Genomic DNA, 15,073 nt, shown 5'->3' with positions numbered 1-15,073 from the left:
GCCCTAGAGCCATCACACAGGAGCAAGGCCACTGTCCTGGGACACCGACCCTCATCTCCATGGAGGTCCCCTGCAGTCACACGCTGGCTGCCTGCGCCCACTGTGCCTCTCGTCTGCATGCCCCCACACCCCCCACCTTCTATCTTGGCATAGCTGACCTGGAAGAAACTAAGATGGATCCAAGGGCTTGGCATCCATGCCCTGAGGGGGAGGCAGTGGCAGCCCCCACCTCACTGGGGTGACTCTGGGTGCTGGGCCCCTCACTGGGTGAGCAGCTCTCTCCACAGGGCTGGGGCATGGGATCCCATGGAGCTGATGGGCCCAGTCTACCAGGTGCCTCTCCTTCCTGCCCAGAGAATGGCCACTGAGCTGCCCCATGACCCCTCCCTGCAGCGACTCCCTGCTGCCTGATCTTTGAGCAGCTTCCATGAGACAGTGTAGAGCCCACCCTGGACGCACTGACTGTGCCCTGGGCTTGGTCCTTGGTGTAGGGGTCTCTGTGGGGACAGGCCCCAGGACAGCAGGTGCGTTTTCCACTTTCTGACAAGGAAACAGGGTGCCAGGGGTGACAGTTCATTTGTGCCACTGGGAAGCTCAGAGCTGGAGGGAGGGGTCCTCGTAGAGCAGGGAGACATATCTTTAAGAAGGTCGTTTTCTGCCTTACCCTTTAGGTTTCCTGCATATTACCTCAAATTCTTATACCACCCCCAACCGTCCTTGTCCCGGCCTGGGTGGGGAGTGACCAGCCCCGGGCAGGTGGAGCAGCAGAAGTAGCGACGGCCAGGTGCGGCACGCCAGGGGCAACGAGGACCCGTGGGGGGGACGCTAGAATTAGCGAGGGCCGGTGGCGGGAACCAACGCTTGTCCCCCGCCCGGCCTCCCCCTCCCCGCTCCCGCAACCCTGACCGCGCACGCACGCGCACTAGCAGCCCCGACGCAGCGCAGCAGAAGAGAAAACAGCTGCGCCCGCCAGCACGCGTCGGGACAGCCTCGGGCACCGGCGGTGGCAGCTCGGCGTGTCACCTCTCCTGCCACCCGCGCAGCGCAGCGGGCACGCGGCCCCTCCAGATGCGCGGAGCCCAGGGCCCCAGTACGCATTCTCGGCTGTGTCGGGGGTCCGCCTGGGGCGGTGCCATCTGACGCCCCCTCCACGTACCCCACCACCCAAGCCCGCCAACATCTGTCGGAGGTGGAGCCGCACTAGGCCAGGCCACGGCCTGTGCCCCATCTCTCCCCACGTCCTCCCGTCCCCACCCCCGGGCTAGATGCAGAGCCCCGGGTCATGCTGGGAGACGCCCTGGGGGCGGGCGGGGGGGGGGGGAATGGGGGAGGGGCGGGGGGAGAAGTAGAGGGGAGGACGCAGGAAAGTTAGGTGCTCTGACCTCCACGTGGAACCCAAAGATTTCTGGGCCCTCCCCACTCTGAGGCCTTCTCGGTCAGGTTCAAGCACAAGCCAGCCGTGGCCCCTACCTGTGCCTGTGCCCTCCTCATCTGTGCCCCCACCTCCATGCCTGCCCGTGTGGCCGCTGGGTCAGGCTGATCAGCAGAAAAACCAAAGGGCCCTCCGGTGCCACCTGCTACTCCCAGCCCCGGTGGGTGTCCTGTCATCACTGCCCATTTTACAGATGAGGAAACTGAGGCTGAGGCTGAGAGGGGCGTGGCTATCCCAGGCAGGGCGCCCCTCCTCTCCTGCCCATTGGCTCCTTCAGGGAAAGGAGGGGTGTGGTCCTCAGCGGCTCCCCAGGTACCCCAGACCTGGCTGGGATGTAGCCCAGGGATTGTGGGCTGGATGAGGATGGCAGGAGGTGTCTCGGGGCAGACCCTAAGCCCTTGTCCCACATCTACCCGCAACTTTTCCTCTCTCCCCTTTCTCATCAGGCTGCTACCCCCTCCAGCACCTACTTACCCCATGAACCTGTGGGGGAGGGGCCACTCTGAGGCTATGGCTCCAAAGAAGGAGGAGTCTGGCCAGTCACCTGCCTGTCAGGTCACTGTGTCCAGGCGCCCCCCCCCCCCCGCCTCCCCCCCCCACGTTGGTCTGTGGCTGCTTGGAGTGGGGGAGGGAGAGCCAGAGTCCAGAGGAGCCCAGGTGGTCAGATGTGCCAGGAATCTGGAGGGGGTGAGGGCCCTGCCAGAGGGGTGAGCCCTGTGGCCAGGAGGCTTGGTCAGTCTTCCCTGGGAAGGGACTGGGCTCCGTCTGGAGCAGCTCAAGTAGCACAGGCTCTCCTTTCGGCAGGAATGCTGATGGGGAGGTCAGAGCAGGCTGGGGCCCATCACATCAAGTGGTCAGAGAGCGACAAGCATGGCCACATGGCCAGGGCCAGGATGCAGGGAGAGGAACCATAAGGACAGAGGCGCAAGGGCTGGGACTGGGGGACGCAGACTTGCCAGGGGAGGCCTGCGCACCGCCAAGGTTGCCCTTCACCCTCCTCCAGTCTCAATCAAGCTGCTAATTAGCATCCTGACCACTCAATTAATTAGGCTGCCCGTGCTAATTATGACAGAGTGGGTCTGTGGGGGTGGGGCAGACCTGTCAGCCCACACCCCCAGGCCCCCCAGGAGCCAGGTTTATTGACCAGAAAAGACACACTAGGAGACCCTGGCCGTGGCTCCTAGCCAGGTGGGGTGTGGGGTGAGTGGAGGGGTAGGGAAGGCAGGTAGGAGACCCTCAGCCCTGTGGGGGAGGCACTCCCACATCTTCTGCCAATTCCTCCAGGTCCCTGGAGGTGAGTCCTTCCCACTCTGCACCTCTGGCCTCCGAGCTTCTACCTGAACACACCTTCCCGCAGACTGTTGTTACCTGAAGTTATTCCAGGCAGGGTGGGTGCATGGCCTGGGCCCCCCACAGATGGAAGACTGACTGCACCCCTACCCAGCCCTCTGCTCTTGGCCTGGAGCAGTTCTGCACCAGTTGGCTCCTCCCTGCGGCCTCTGTCCCGGGCCACGGCAATACCTGGAGTAGTCTCCTCCTGCACTCCCCCTGACCTCTCTGGCCAAGCTGTTCAGTTCATTACATGTTCTTCCTGACCACCATCCACAGTGGCCAGGGACAAGGCCCTCTCAGAAATCCCCAGCCCCAGAGATACCTCCCCGTTTACAGCTTCATGGGCAAAATAGCCAATTTGGCACATAGTGTTTCCAAGAAATTCAACAGGTCATGTCTTAGGATGGTGATGGTAGTGGTAGTGGCAACGGCAGTGGTAGTGGTGGTGATGGTGCTGATGGTGGTGAAGGTGGTGATTGTGGTGGTGGTGGCAGAGGTGATGCTGGTGAGAGAGGAGAGGGGATGCTCCTTACAGGCTTCAGTGAGTGGCATTCGTCCTGAATACAGCCCAGCGAGTCTGATGGAAGGCCCCCTATCTGGGGACGGCAAGGCAGGATGTGGGCCTCAGGGGCCTGGGAGGATGTTTGGTGTGGACTTGGGGTCCTCAACAAAGACTCGGTGGACTCTAGGTTCCTGTGTCCCCTGAGACCTGGGCCTGATGTTGTTATGGGAGAGTGGGCCCTTCTCGGAGTGATGGCCAGGCTTGGCTCACACTGGGGGTCGAACCCAAGCGGTGCCTCAGCTAGATTCCCAGACAGGGATCAAACCCAGGCCTTCAAGCAAAACTGGGAATCTTAGCCGCTCCAGCTGCCAGAGGATGAGCCCTCCTGGGCGCAGTGTCCAGGTTTTCGGCGGCTTGAGCAAAGAATTGAACGAGATACTGAGGTAACATAGTGAGAGAGCAGTTTATTAAAAGAAAAGGTGATCAAATATATGGTGATGAAAGAAGTGACTCTGAGTGGTGAACACACAATGGGATTTATAGATGATGTAATACAGAATTGTACACCTGAAATGTATGTAATTTTACTAACAATTGTCACCCCAATAAATTTTAAAAATAAATTAAAAAATAAATAAATAAATGAATAAAATAATAAAAAAAGAAAAGGTATACTCCAAAGGGTCTGGAGCGGGCCGGAGCAAAGGCAAGCCTCAAGAGGGGCAGTGGTTCACAGGAGCCTGGGCGTTTTATCTTTTTTTCTCTGGGATGGGCTGTTCCTCCCCAGGTGACGGACCACTTGATTGACACCTGTGATTCACAAGAGGCTATTACCTCATCTTTTTAGACTGCGCATGTTCCTTCCCAGAATTCAGTCTGTTATAATGAACTTCCAAGCATATGTATGATATTATAATGTGGTATAATGAGGCCCAGGTGAAATGAAGGTCGTTGTGGCCTTTACTGCGCAGGTGTGAGTGACCAGTGTAATCTAGTTAGGTATTTTGTACCCGTAGGGGTAGATAATTACAATGAAAAAGGGGAAGTTTTGGGCAGAGAGGGGAGGTTTTCTGGGTGGTCGCATCCAGTGGGTTGTGTTGCATGTGTAGGAATGCAGAGAGCCAATGCCTGTCTCTAACTGCCTGCCTTGTTTTCCCCTTAAGAGATGTACTCCCCATAAAATCTCTATGGGAAGTTGAGAGACAGGAGGTCTTTTCTTCTGTATCTGCTTCCTGCTGGACAGGGGCGTAGAGCTGTCCCTACCTATTGGGGGATTCACAGAACTCTCGCCCTATCTGATCTCAGATGAGAGGAAGGGCTCTCGAGATCCACCTGGAAAACCGTGTTGGCTTCTTTGGTCGGGACTGGCAATCTTGCTGGGGTATCATCTGTATCCCCAAGGCCCCTGAATGAGGAAAAATAGATCTTAATTAATAAATTTAAAACTGTTGGCTTAATGAGCAGAGCTCAAAGCTATTGATGCAGGGTGGCCACAAGATGGAAAATCCGTCCGCTCTTATGGAGCTTGTGGCCATTCAACTGGTCACTCAGGTGGCATCAATTGTCCAGGAGCTGGGCCCAGAATGGGTTGGAAAGAACATTAGGCTTCAATGATTACAATCAACAAGTATAAATCACGAATTTCAAGATAATTATTTAAAGCAGGGGGTAGGAGATAAGAAAGTGGGGAAAAGAAAATTTAAGAAAAATGGAACTTAAAATCTCTATAGGAAAGAAAACATAGAGTTTTTTCAGTGTGTGTGGGGGGCGCTACTTGCTTGGCCCATGTCATTTCCCCCCTGTTGCATTTGTTCTGTAGATTTAAGTTGGAACCAGGAATGGATCCCACATAGATGCAAAACCTCTCCCAAGGTACAAGGCCAGCACCTGGGTGAAGTAAACAGAAGCATTGAAACTGGTCTGCGTAGTAAATGTATAGCAAGCAGAATCATTAAAAGGCAAAGAAAGAAAAGAAAGCTTTCAAACAGATCAGAGATTCAAATAAAAAGGGAACTTAAAATCTCTGTAGTGGGGGGGCTCTCCCATATCAAAGTCACCGTCTGGATGGGGACCCGCGGGCAGAGCTCGGCCTGACCTCTGACAGCTACCCAAACTGGCACATCATCCCAGGCACACAGTAGGGTCCAGTCACTGTCGGAGACTCCAGTGCCCTCTGACCAGCTGGGCCTGGGCCTGGTATGTGACAGGGACCTGGAGGGACAAGCATGGGGAGAGGGAAGATGTGGGCGCAGAGCCCCAGAAAGTAGTTTACAGGCTCTCGGCCTCACGTGGAGGGTGCTGGCTCAGGTAGTAGATGGCCATCAGCTGTGGCTGATTGGCCGTCAGCTGTGGCCATTGAGCCATTGGCCACTAATATAACTGCTGCGGCTACGAAGGAGAGCCGAGGGGAGCGGGAGCAGAGACCCCGCAGGCCGCCCTGCCCGACAGAAGAGTAGCGATGCTTGGGGGGCGGGGGCAAGGCAGGAGCCCTGGGGGTTCTCCGAAGTGGATCTGAGGGGCTGGCAGCAGCTCTCTAATAAGTAAGGCTGGGCAGAAGTCCCCAGATGTCTGCCCTGCAGGACCCTGCAGTGACTGAGGCTCCCCACTATGTGTGGGGCGCCCTGACGCAGCAGAGCAGGGCCCAGAAGTCCCTGCCTATGGAGGGCATGTCCCAGCAGAGATGGCAGCTAGTCAAGGACAGCCTGTGAAGCCAGCACCCCCACCCCATGACAAGGCCCTTTGGGGAATCTCGGAGGCCAAGCCAGGCCCAGATGGAAGCCTGCGGCCAGCCCAGGAAGGAGAGGGTGGGGTGCTCTGTCCTGGGGCATCCAGCCCCATCCTGGCTCTGACGGGGCTGCTGCCGGGACTCCTGCCCTGGGAGGGAAGCCCCATCAGCTCTGGGAAGCTGAGGGCCTGGACTCTGGGCTAGAAGCCTATGTTCCCAGGTGGCAAGCCAAGGAGGACCCTGCGCCAGGAGGCACAGGCTGGGAGTCAGTCCCAGGCTGAGGCCAGAACTGTGTGTGGGGGGGGGAGGCTGAGAGGGCCTGAGGCCCTGTGCCCCCCACCCCCTCCATGGTGGGCGCTGGAGTCAGATACAATTACTCACTCAGTGCATCATAATTACCACAAATAGCCCATTAAAGAGAAATTATCATCAATATGATATTAGCAGACAGCAGGGAAATGAAGAAAGAAAAGTGCTTATTCTCCCATTGTCCCCTTAATGGGGACAAGGGATGGAGAGGCAGCGGCACCCCCTGTTCATTGACCTAACACCCTCCCCTCTGCCTGCAGCCATGAGGGAGCCCGCTGCCAGGCAGGTCCAGTAGCACGAGCGGTTGGGCCCAGGCCTCAGCCATGCCCAGCGCAGCCCATCCTGGCAACTCAGGACACCCTCCCTGGAGCCACCCCAGTCCCTTGGCCCAGCCTCCCTCCTGGGACCCCCTGGGAAATGCCTGGAATAAGAAAGGTCTCAGCAGTTCCCATCCAGGTTTAGGGGAGAAATGCCTGCCCGCAGCCTTTTCAGACCTGGAGCCCAGGCTTCTGTTACCGTGTTTCCCCGAAAATAAGACCTATCCAGAAAATAAGCCGTAGCATGATTTTTCAGGATGCTAGTAATATAAAATAAGCCCTAACGAGTCGTTTGGAGCAAAAATTAATATAAGACCCGGTCTTATTTTGGGGGAAATACGGTAGGGCTTATTTTATATTATAAGCATGCTGAAAAATCATGCCAGGGCTTATTTTCTGGCTAGGTCTTATTTTCGGGGAAATATAGTCGTTCTGCAATGGGGACATGGGCGTTCCTCCTCAGGGTCTCCCCAAAGCCACCAACATGACAGAGAGGTGTGGTCGTGGGACAGAGACAGGGAGAGCATCTTGGTGAGCAGAGGAGATGTGATGGCTGGTGGCTGAGCCCTGGAGCCCTCAGGACCCAGAGGCTCAGCTGTGGCCTGTTGGACGCCATCTGTGGTCAGAACCACTGGCCCTTCCCAGCCACCAGGAACCAGAGCTCTGCTGTCAGGGGGACTGCTCTGAGGCCTGGCTCAGGGGAGGGTTGGGGGGCTATGGTAAGAGCTTGTGCCTACCCTCCTCTCCTGTCTCTTGGCACACAGTGGTCAGTGAGCCGCGTGGAAGAGACCACGATGGCTGATGGCCATGGGGCCAGCTGGACCCAAGTGGTACTTACCTCCAGTGGGCATGGAGCAGAGAATTGGCCAATGTGGGGGTTGGCTCTGGTAGCAGCAGGTGGAAAGCAGACTTCAGTCTTAGGGAGAGGCAGCAGTGGGTACGGCCTCTCGTGGACAGTGGCTCAGGGAGTCTTCCAGTGGGGCAGGCAAGGGCAGGGACACAGAGGGAGGGTCTCAGGACTGCTTGAGCACCCAGGCCTACCTGGAGGGAAATGGGAGCCACGGATGGGCTTAGGGGGCCAGTGGGACAGCAATGTGGGAAGGACGGCTGCAGTAAGGGCAGGGACAGGGGAGCAGGAGGCAGGGCCTGGAGGGGAGCTGTTACAGGGTCAGTCTGTCTCTCCACCCTTCCTTCCTTTGTTTTCCCCTTCCAACAACATTTTATAGAGCAGCTCCTCTGCTCCAGGCACTGTCGTAGGCTCCAGGAAACCAGCAGTGAAGACAGGTGTCCCCACCCTTCTGGAGCTGACATTCTGCGGTAAATAAACAAGTACGTTGTGTTAGTAGGCGCCAAGAACCAGAAGAAGCAAGGCTGGAAGAGGAGAGGAGAACAATGGGGGTCCCATATGGTGATACAGGTTTCTTGAAAATGGGAGTGTAAGATTTCTGGAGGGCTCTGAAGAAAGGAGGGAAGGGGAAAGATGTGAGAAGGTTCTGGAGTGTGAACCCTACTTTTGGAGTTGCCCCACAGCTTTCTACAGCATCCATCTACCCTCCATCCACTTGTCCATCCATCCATTCACCCACCCAATCCTCCATCCATCCTCCCATTCTCCCATCCATGCATCTACCCATTCGTTCACCAACTCATTTGTCTATCCATCATCAACCATCTATATATCCTATCCAGCCACCATCCTCCCATCTTCCCACCCATCCTTCCACCTTCCTATTCACCCTTCCAGTTTTCTGTCTGTCCAGCCAGCCAGCTCATATTTACTGCGTGTCTTCTGTGTACCTCTGGCTGGCCAGTCCTGACTCCAGGTTCCAGCTGTGTCCGCCCCACCCCAGTGGTGGTCTGGACTGTGGTAGGAGCTTATGATCTGGCCCTGGCCCCTAGGCACAGATTGTGGGCTAGTTGCCCAGGACTGAAAGTCATGCTTTCCTGGATCATAGTCTCGACACGGCCCTACATGCCCTGTCCACACCCTGGAGTTTCTGAACTCAGCTTAATTGAGATCCTCAAACTTGGCAGGAAGTGCCTGTTCCCGAAGAATAATCCCTGGTGCAGAGGTCTGGGTCAGGGCAGTGCAGGGACAGAGCCAGACTGCAAGGGGAGGAGCAGAGGCTGGGTAGCTAGCTCTGCACAGCCCCTCCAAGCCTCCTCCTTCCCTGCCCCACCCCACCACCATCAGGATCCTGAGGTGAAGCTCTTGCAAGTGGTGGCTTCCATGAACATGGCCAACATGTCTATGCTTGTGAATTGGGGGCAACCCCTCCCCTGCAAACCCTGCCCCAGTGTTTCTGGAGAGGTACTTCCAGTTCCATGCCCCACCCTCTACACAGAGCGTCCTCTTTCAGGAAGCCTTCCCAGACTGACAAAGGACTTGCCTTTTCTCATTTGTCCCTCATAAGAACCGTGTGTGGATGTGGGGGTGGGCAGGGGGATCAGGGCGCTGCTCATATCTCCACTGGGCCCCTGTGACGTGCGCCATTCCCTCTCTGCCCTCCCTGCCACCATCTTCCCATCCCCTCCCCTGTAGCCTCATGTGTCCCACCTCCCCCTGCACCCAATTCAGGGCAGGCCATGCACCATTGCACCTGGGCACCTGCTGCTGCCTCTGCGGGGAGGGGGGCTCTCCCTGCTCTCCCCTGCCCCCAACTCTTTTCCCCTGCTCTCTCCTTCCCTCTCCTCCCTCCCCCTGCTCTCCCCATCTCCTTCCAGGTTTACTTTCTCCAGTACAGCTGTCACTCTCAGACTTACTCCGTTACTTACTTGTTCAATTTGCTGGCCAGCTCTCCTCCCATGTGCCCCCCACGCAGCAGCGTGTGCCTGCACCTTGCACCCGCCCATCCTGGAGTAACAGGTGACAGCACTGTGCTTCCTCGAGTCCTGGGGCAACCCAGCCGGAACGTCTCACACATCTGGAAGTGCCATCTCTTGACACCCTCTGCTACTCGCACCAAAGTCACGTGTCCCACCCTGGTAAGGCGCAGCCCCCACCCCCAACCGCAGGAAAGGAGGAAACCCTGAGGCCTGTGGGTGCAGGTCACAGCTCCCTACTGCAGCCCAGCCCATATTAGACACACCCCTCTGTCTCCCCCCTCCTGCTGCACCCCCTCCCATCCACCAGCTTCCTCCTGGCAATACCCCCAGTCACTTCCTAAACGGTGGGGTCCCCCTGAGGACAGGGAGGCTTCATCTGTATTGTGGCCCCAGGCAGTGGTGGTGGAGTTAGAGTTGAACTAAGGTGAAGGTGGGGGGCTCCTGTGATGCCCCCAAAAGAAAACCATCAGGTTGTGGCCTCTACCCCTGCCCTGTGGCTTCAGACCAGAGTGCCCTGGAAATGCAAGTTCTCTGCTAGGCTCAGGGAATCTGCATTATAACAGGATTCCAGCGCCGTGCTCACTGTGCTCCTCCCAGGAGGAGGGAGCCAAGCCGGCGAGCCTGGAGGCTTCCTGGAGGAGGGGATGAAGGAGGGAGAAGATGAGGAGGCGCGAGCGGCCCGGCGGGAGTGGGAACGGGCCAGGGTCCGGGGCACCGGGCCGGTCCCTGCCCCTCGCCCTGCCTGGTCGGCGGTAGGGTCCGGATTCCGCCGGGCCTGCCGCCCCACCCCCACACTCCTCTGCCCCCCCCCCCGCCCCCGCCCGGTTCCCCAGCCGTGTCGCCTCCCGGCCGCAGGCTAATCGGCTGTGACAGCCCGAGCCCTCAGCAGCTGAGCGGTGTCACTGGGAATTAGGCAGGCGCTGAGCCCGCCAACAGCCAATTACTCGTCGCTGCTGCGCGGGTGCGGAGCTGAGCGCGCGTGCACGTGGTAGTGGGCGCGCGTGCTGAGGACGTGTGAGCCTGTGACCGTGTGTGAACAGGCTCATGTGTTGTGGGCATGTGTGCGAGTGACAGTTTGAGGGTGTGGTCGGAGTGTGGGTGCGGGGCACGTTCCCCTCCCCTCCTTTCTCTGTCCTCGCTTCTGGCGCTGGGTACCTCACCCCCAGCCTCATCCCTCCTCTCTCACCTACCGCTGGCCCCTCCACCCCTCCTGTCCCTCGACCCCCGCCTTTTCCACCTTCCTGCAGACCCCCGCCCACCCACCCCAGCTGAGGCAACCCCAACCTCTACATCTGCTGCTGCCCCATCCACGCGTACCAGGATGGATCTGCTCTCCCTTCAGCAAACGTCCTAAAATGACCTCAGCTCACTGTGCCACTTCCTGGGCCGTTGCTCGCTGGAATCACCAGGAGGCAAGTCCAGGGCCGGCCATTCCCCCTCCTCCCCTATGCAATCACCTCATTTTGGCCCTGGCTCCCCAGCCCTCCCGGGCGCAGGTCTGCGCCCTCTCCTGGGGGAGCCCTGGCCCTGCACACCCGCTCTGAGTGGACGTGGGGAAGCTGTCACTTTCTTCACCTGAAAGCACCACAGTGGGACACAGCCTGCGCCAACCTACCCCTGCTGCTCAGACCCCTCCCGGAGACTCTGCCCATAATGAGTAAGGCAGCTCATCCCTCCCCTGTCCCCATCTGAGCCCATCCCCACTCTTCCCCCAGATGCATCCTCATGGAGAGTTCTCCAGGTCTCGCTTCTCCCAGGCACCACCTGGCTCTCTCCCCTCGGCTCCCATCCCTCAGGCCTCCACACTGGGGTGTACCGGCTGCCCCTCACCAGAACTGGACCTCTGGCAGTGGGCTCTGTCCCTCTTAGTTCCAGCTCTAGCCCCAACTCCTAATAGCCTTTGGCACACAGCAGGCTAGTGAATGAATGAGTCCCCTTGGGTGTCAGGGCCATCAGGCTTTTCTCCACTTTGACCCTCTGGGGACCCTGGGACAGGGGGTAGGGATGGGAGGCATCCCTTTGGGAGCTGGGGCTGGGCTGGGCTTGAACGTGGGGGAGCAGGGGCACCAAGGCCCCCCCGCCCCAGTTCCCTGCACCCCAGAAGGCCTCCCTGGCCCGTGTCTAGACTCTGACTTTGCAGCCTCAGGAACTGCTGACCACGCAACTGGGCCCAAGGAGGCGATAGGGCTGGTCCTATGCCCAGCAGCAGGCGGCAGGGCTGGGGGCCTGTCCCTGTCCCCCAGTTGTCTCCTCAAGTGCTGGAAACTCCCGCTTGTCTGATTCTAACAGCAGCTGGAGGTGAGGAGAGCCAGGTACCACTGGGTCTGGCCAAGGCCAGTTTCTTTCTGAGGCCCTCAGGCCTTGGGACACAGAGTGCCAAGATCAAGGCCAGTGGATGGCTTGACCCCTACTTGGGGCCCAGGAGAGGGTGTCACCCCAGGCTCCCAGCCCTGGTGGATGGACCGGCCACTCCCCCCACCCACAGTTCCCCACAGGCCTGTCTGTAGGGCAGAACTGTCACAGAACCCTGTGCGCCCAGCCCAGCCCCGCACCACACAGGCCCAGCCCAGGGCTGGTCCCAGTACCCACTGAGTGAATGAGCCTTGGACACGGAGTGTCCAGCTCAGTGCAACTGGTGATAGTCCCAACTGAGGCAGGCGTTGGGGGTGGGGGGTCACCCCATTTGGGCTCTCACTGGTGGCACCCAGGACCCTGATTCAGAGTTTCCCTGGTATCCTTAACAGCTGGAGGATGCAGGGAGCAGCTGTGCTGTGTACATGTGTTTGGGGGGTGTGGGGGACCCTCGCAGATGTGGAAGGTGAGGCCTAGCTGCTGCTCTGTGTGTGTGTGTAGAGGCCTGGAATGAGGCCGCCCCCAGGGCCTCTGGTGCTGGAGCTGCGCAGCTGGTGCAGGAGTGCCCTGGTCCCAATTCTTGGAATTCCAGGGGCACTGAGTACAGCTGTGGTGAGTCACGCCATGGGAGTGACCTCTGTCCTGGGCAGGCCAGGGTGGTGGGGCCGTGGTGGCGGGGCAGCGGTGCTTGGGAACCAGTCAAATGCACACATGTCCAGTGTGCATGGAGTGTGCACATGTCAAGTGTGTGAGAGCGGCCCTGTCCCCTCCCAGGTCCACCCATCACAGTATCACAGGTCCACACATGTGGCCCCCTAAGCCTCTCCTGCCACTCTGGGAGGAGAGTGCTGCGGGAGGACGGCTCCCAGCAACACGAGGTCTTCCTGCCGCCCTCCAGGGTGCCCCAACCACCGTGTACTATGCAAACCCCAACCCTCTCGGCCTGCTTCCCTCCCAGGCTCCCAGCAGTCTGACCAGCTCTCTTCCTCGGCATTTTGTCTACTTCCTCGGGAGCCAGGGCTGTCATTTGGTCCCTGCTGTGCTGTCCCGCTGGGCCCCGCGAAGAGAAGGGACTCAGACTGAATAAAGTGACAAAGAAATGAATGAATGATTTCCTGTAAGGCAACGGTGGGGTGGGGGTGGTGCTGGTGCGGGGAGGGGGAGGCCCAGGGTGATTGGGGGCCCCACAGCCAATTCTGTTGGCAAGATGGTTCCCGCGCCTCCTTAAGGAGGGCACAGGATGGACCAGGTGGGCTGACAGGGCAGAGGGAGGGTGGGAATAGCCCGTGCTGGTAGTGAAGGAGGCAAGGGTGTCACCACAGCCCCCTGAATATCCAGGCGGGGGCATCAGCTACCCTTCCCAGGGTGGGCACGGGGCTCAGGGACTTGGGTGCTCAGGGGAGGCTCCTCTTCCAGCTTAGACAATGTGGTCGTGCCCTCCCCAGGCCCAGGGCTCCCTTACACCTGTGATGAGGTGGCTCCTAGCTGGGTATCTCAGTGCTGCCTCTGCCAGAACACACCTGACGGACCTGAGTGTGTGCACGCGAGCACGCGCGCACACACAAACACAGGCAGACGCAGACCACTGCACCCAAGCATTCATCTGTCCACACTCCTGAGCCCTGTTTCGTCCAGTCCCCCAGGCCCTATGAGTGCCAAGGCCTCCAATTCTCACACAGCCCCTCCCCCCCAAAAGCCTCCCTCCCCACCCCAGCCCTGGTCCCCTGCCCCCAGCCTGGCTGCACCAGTGTCTCCCCTGGGAGGCCTGGCAGGGTGGGGCTGGCCACTGTGGAGGTGACTGCACCCCCCCACCCCTGGTGCCAGTGAGCACCGGGGCTGCGGCCTCGCTCTGCGCTCCTGGCCTGGCGGACACCGGAGGTGCTATCCACAATCGGCTGTTCGGTTGCGAGTTGGTGGATCCCCCGAATGTTTTTGGAAAAGATGTTTCTAAACACACAAAACCCGCTCCTCCTGCCTGCCGTGATACTTTCACGTTTTCCACGTCCGTTTATCTGCTCCGTTTATCTGCTCCGTGTTATCCTAGGGGAAAGCGGGTGAAGGAAGGAATGGGGTGGGAGGAAGGAGAGAGGAAAAAGGAAGAGGGAAGGAAGAGGGAAAAGAGAGACTAGAAGAGGAAAGTGGAATCAAGCCCAGAGGGTCCACGGCGCGCTCGGGCCGCCCGCGGAGAAACATGCGGCTCCCTCTCCACCCCTTCTGGCCTCCGTCCTGTTTTCTCTGCCAGGAGGAAGGCTCCCAAATGGCCCCGCAGGTGGCAACAGTGAAAACTGAGGTGTCCTCATCAAACATAAGCCAGTGGACCTGCCGTGCACGTGCCCAGGCTCCGGGGCCCTCCGTGGCGAGAGATGGCTGCTGTGCAAGGATGCCCAGGCCGGTGGCGTCCTTCGGTCTGAGCTGGCAGGAGAAGGGGGTGGGTTCCGTCTTGGGTTGGCTTGGACCTGCTGGGCCTGGCTCCTTCTGGTCACCCTGCAGCCTCCCTGTTTAGTCCCTTTCACTCACTCCAACCCCCACACACCTCTCGGCACCAGCCTGCTCCCCTCCTGGGGGCCGGAGGCGTCTGAGCCCTTGGGTTTGCTGATTTTGCTCAAAACTTCCTGCTCTAAGTTTAAAGCAAAGGCGGAGCAGCAGCCTCACCTTCTCTCTGGGTCTCTCAGGTTGAAACAATAAAACAAACTCGCCATGCGCTCACAGAACGTGGCCGGTTCTGAGACAGAAAGCAGGCAGCCCTCTCCACCGGAAGTTCTTCTCCCCAAGAAGGCCCAACCACGGAGCTTTGCTGAATCTGTCCTGAATCTGTCCGGTAGTAAAGAGAGACAGTCCGCCAAGTACTGCCACTGCCAGGCCTGTGTAGGGTGGTGAATGAAATATTTAGAGGTGCTGTCCCATCCCCGGTGCCCCAGCAGTCCAGGCCTTGGCCCTTCAGGGGACCTCCAGGAGACAGAGGCCAGGCCACCACTTCAGGTGGGAGACCGAGGGCTGAAAAGAGCTGGGGACAATGCTTGCCACCAGGCTGCCATGGTGCTACACATGGCATCACCACCAAGGACAGCCTCATCCCGCCTTAGAGGTGGCCCGTGGCCACCCCAGAGCAGCACTCCTCCACACCAGGCAGCCCTGAGGGGAAGGTGAGCGCAGGGGCCTGGTGGGTGGGGCCAGCTGACAGCAGCGCTCTTTACAACTCTGGTCAGTTTCTCCCGCTGCCCAGGGTTGGCCCAGAGCTAAGGCAGGACCCAGGTCAGGGTCCTATTTTTCTTCTAACT

The sequence above is a fragment of the Rhinolophus sinicus genome, linkage group LG12 (genome assembly GCF_036562045.2).
Source record: "Rhinolophus sinicus isolate RSC01 linkage group LG12, ASM3656204v1, whole genome shotgun sequence".
In the NCBI taxonomy this organism is placed as follows: domain Eukaryota; kingdom Metazoa; phylum Chordata; class Mammalia; order Chiroptera; family Rhinolophidae; genus Rhinolophus; species Rhinolophus sinicus.
This window is presented reverse-complemented; position numbering follows the sequence as displayed.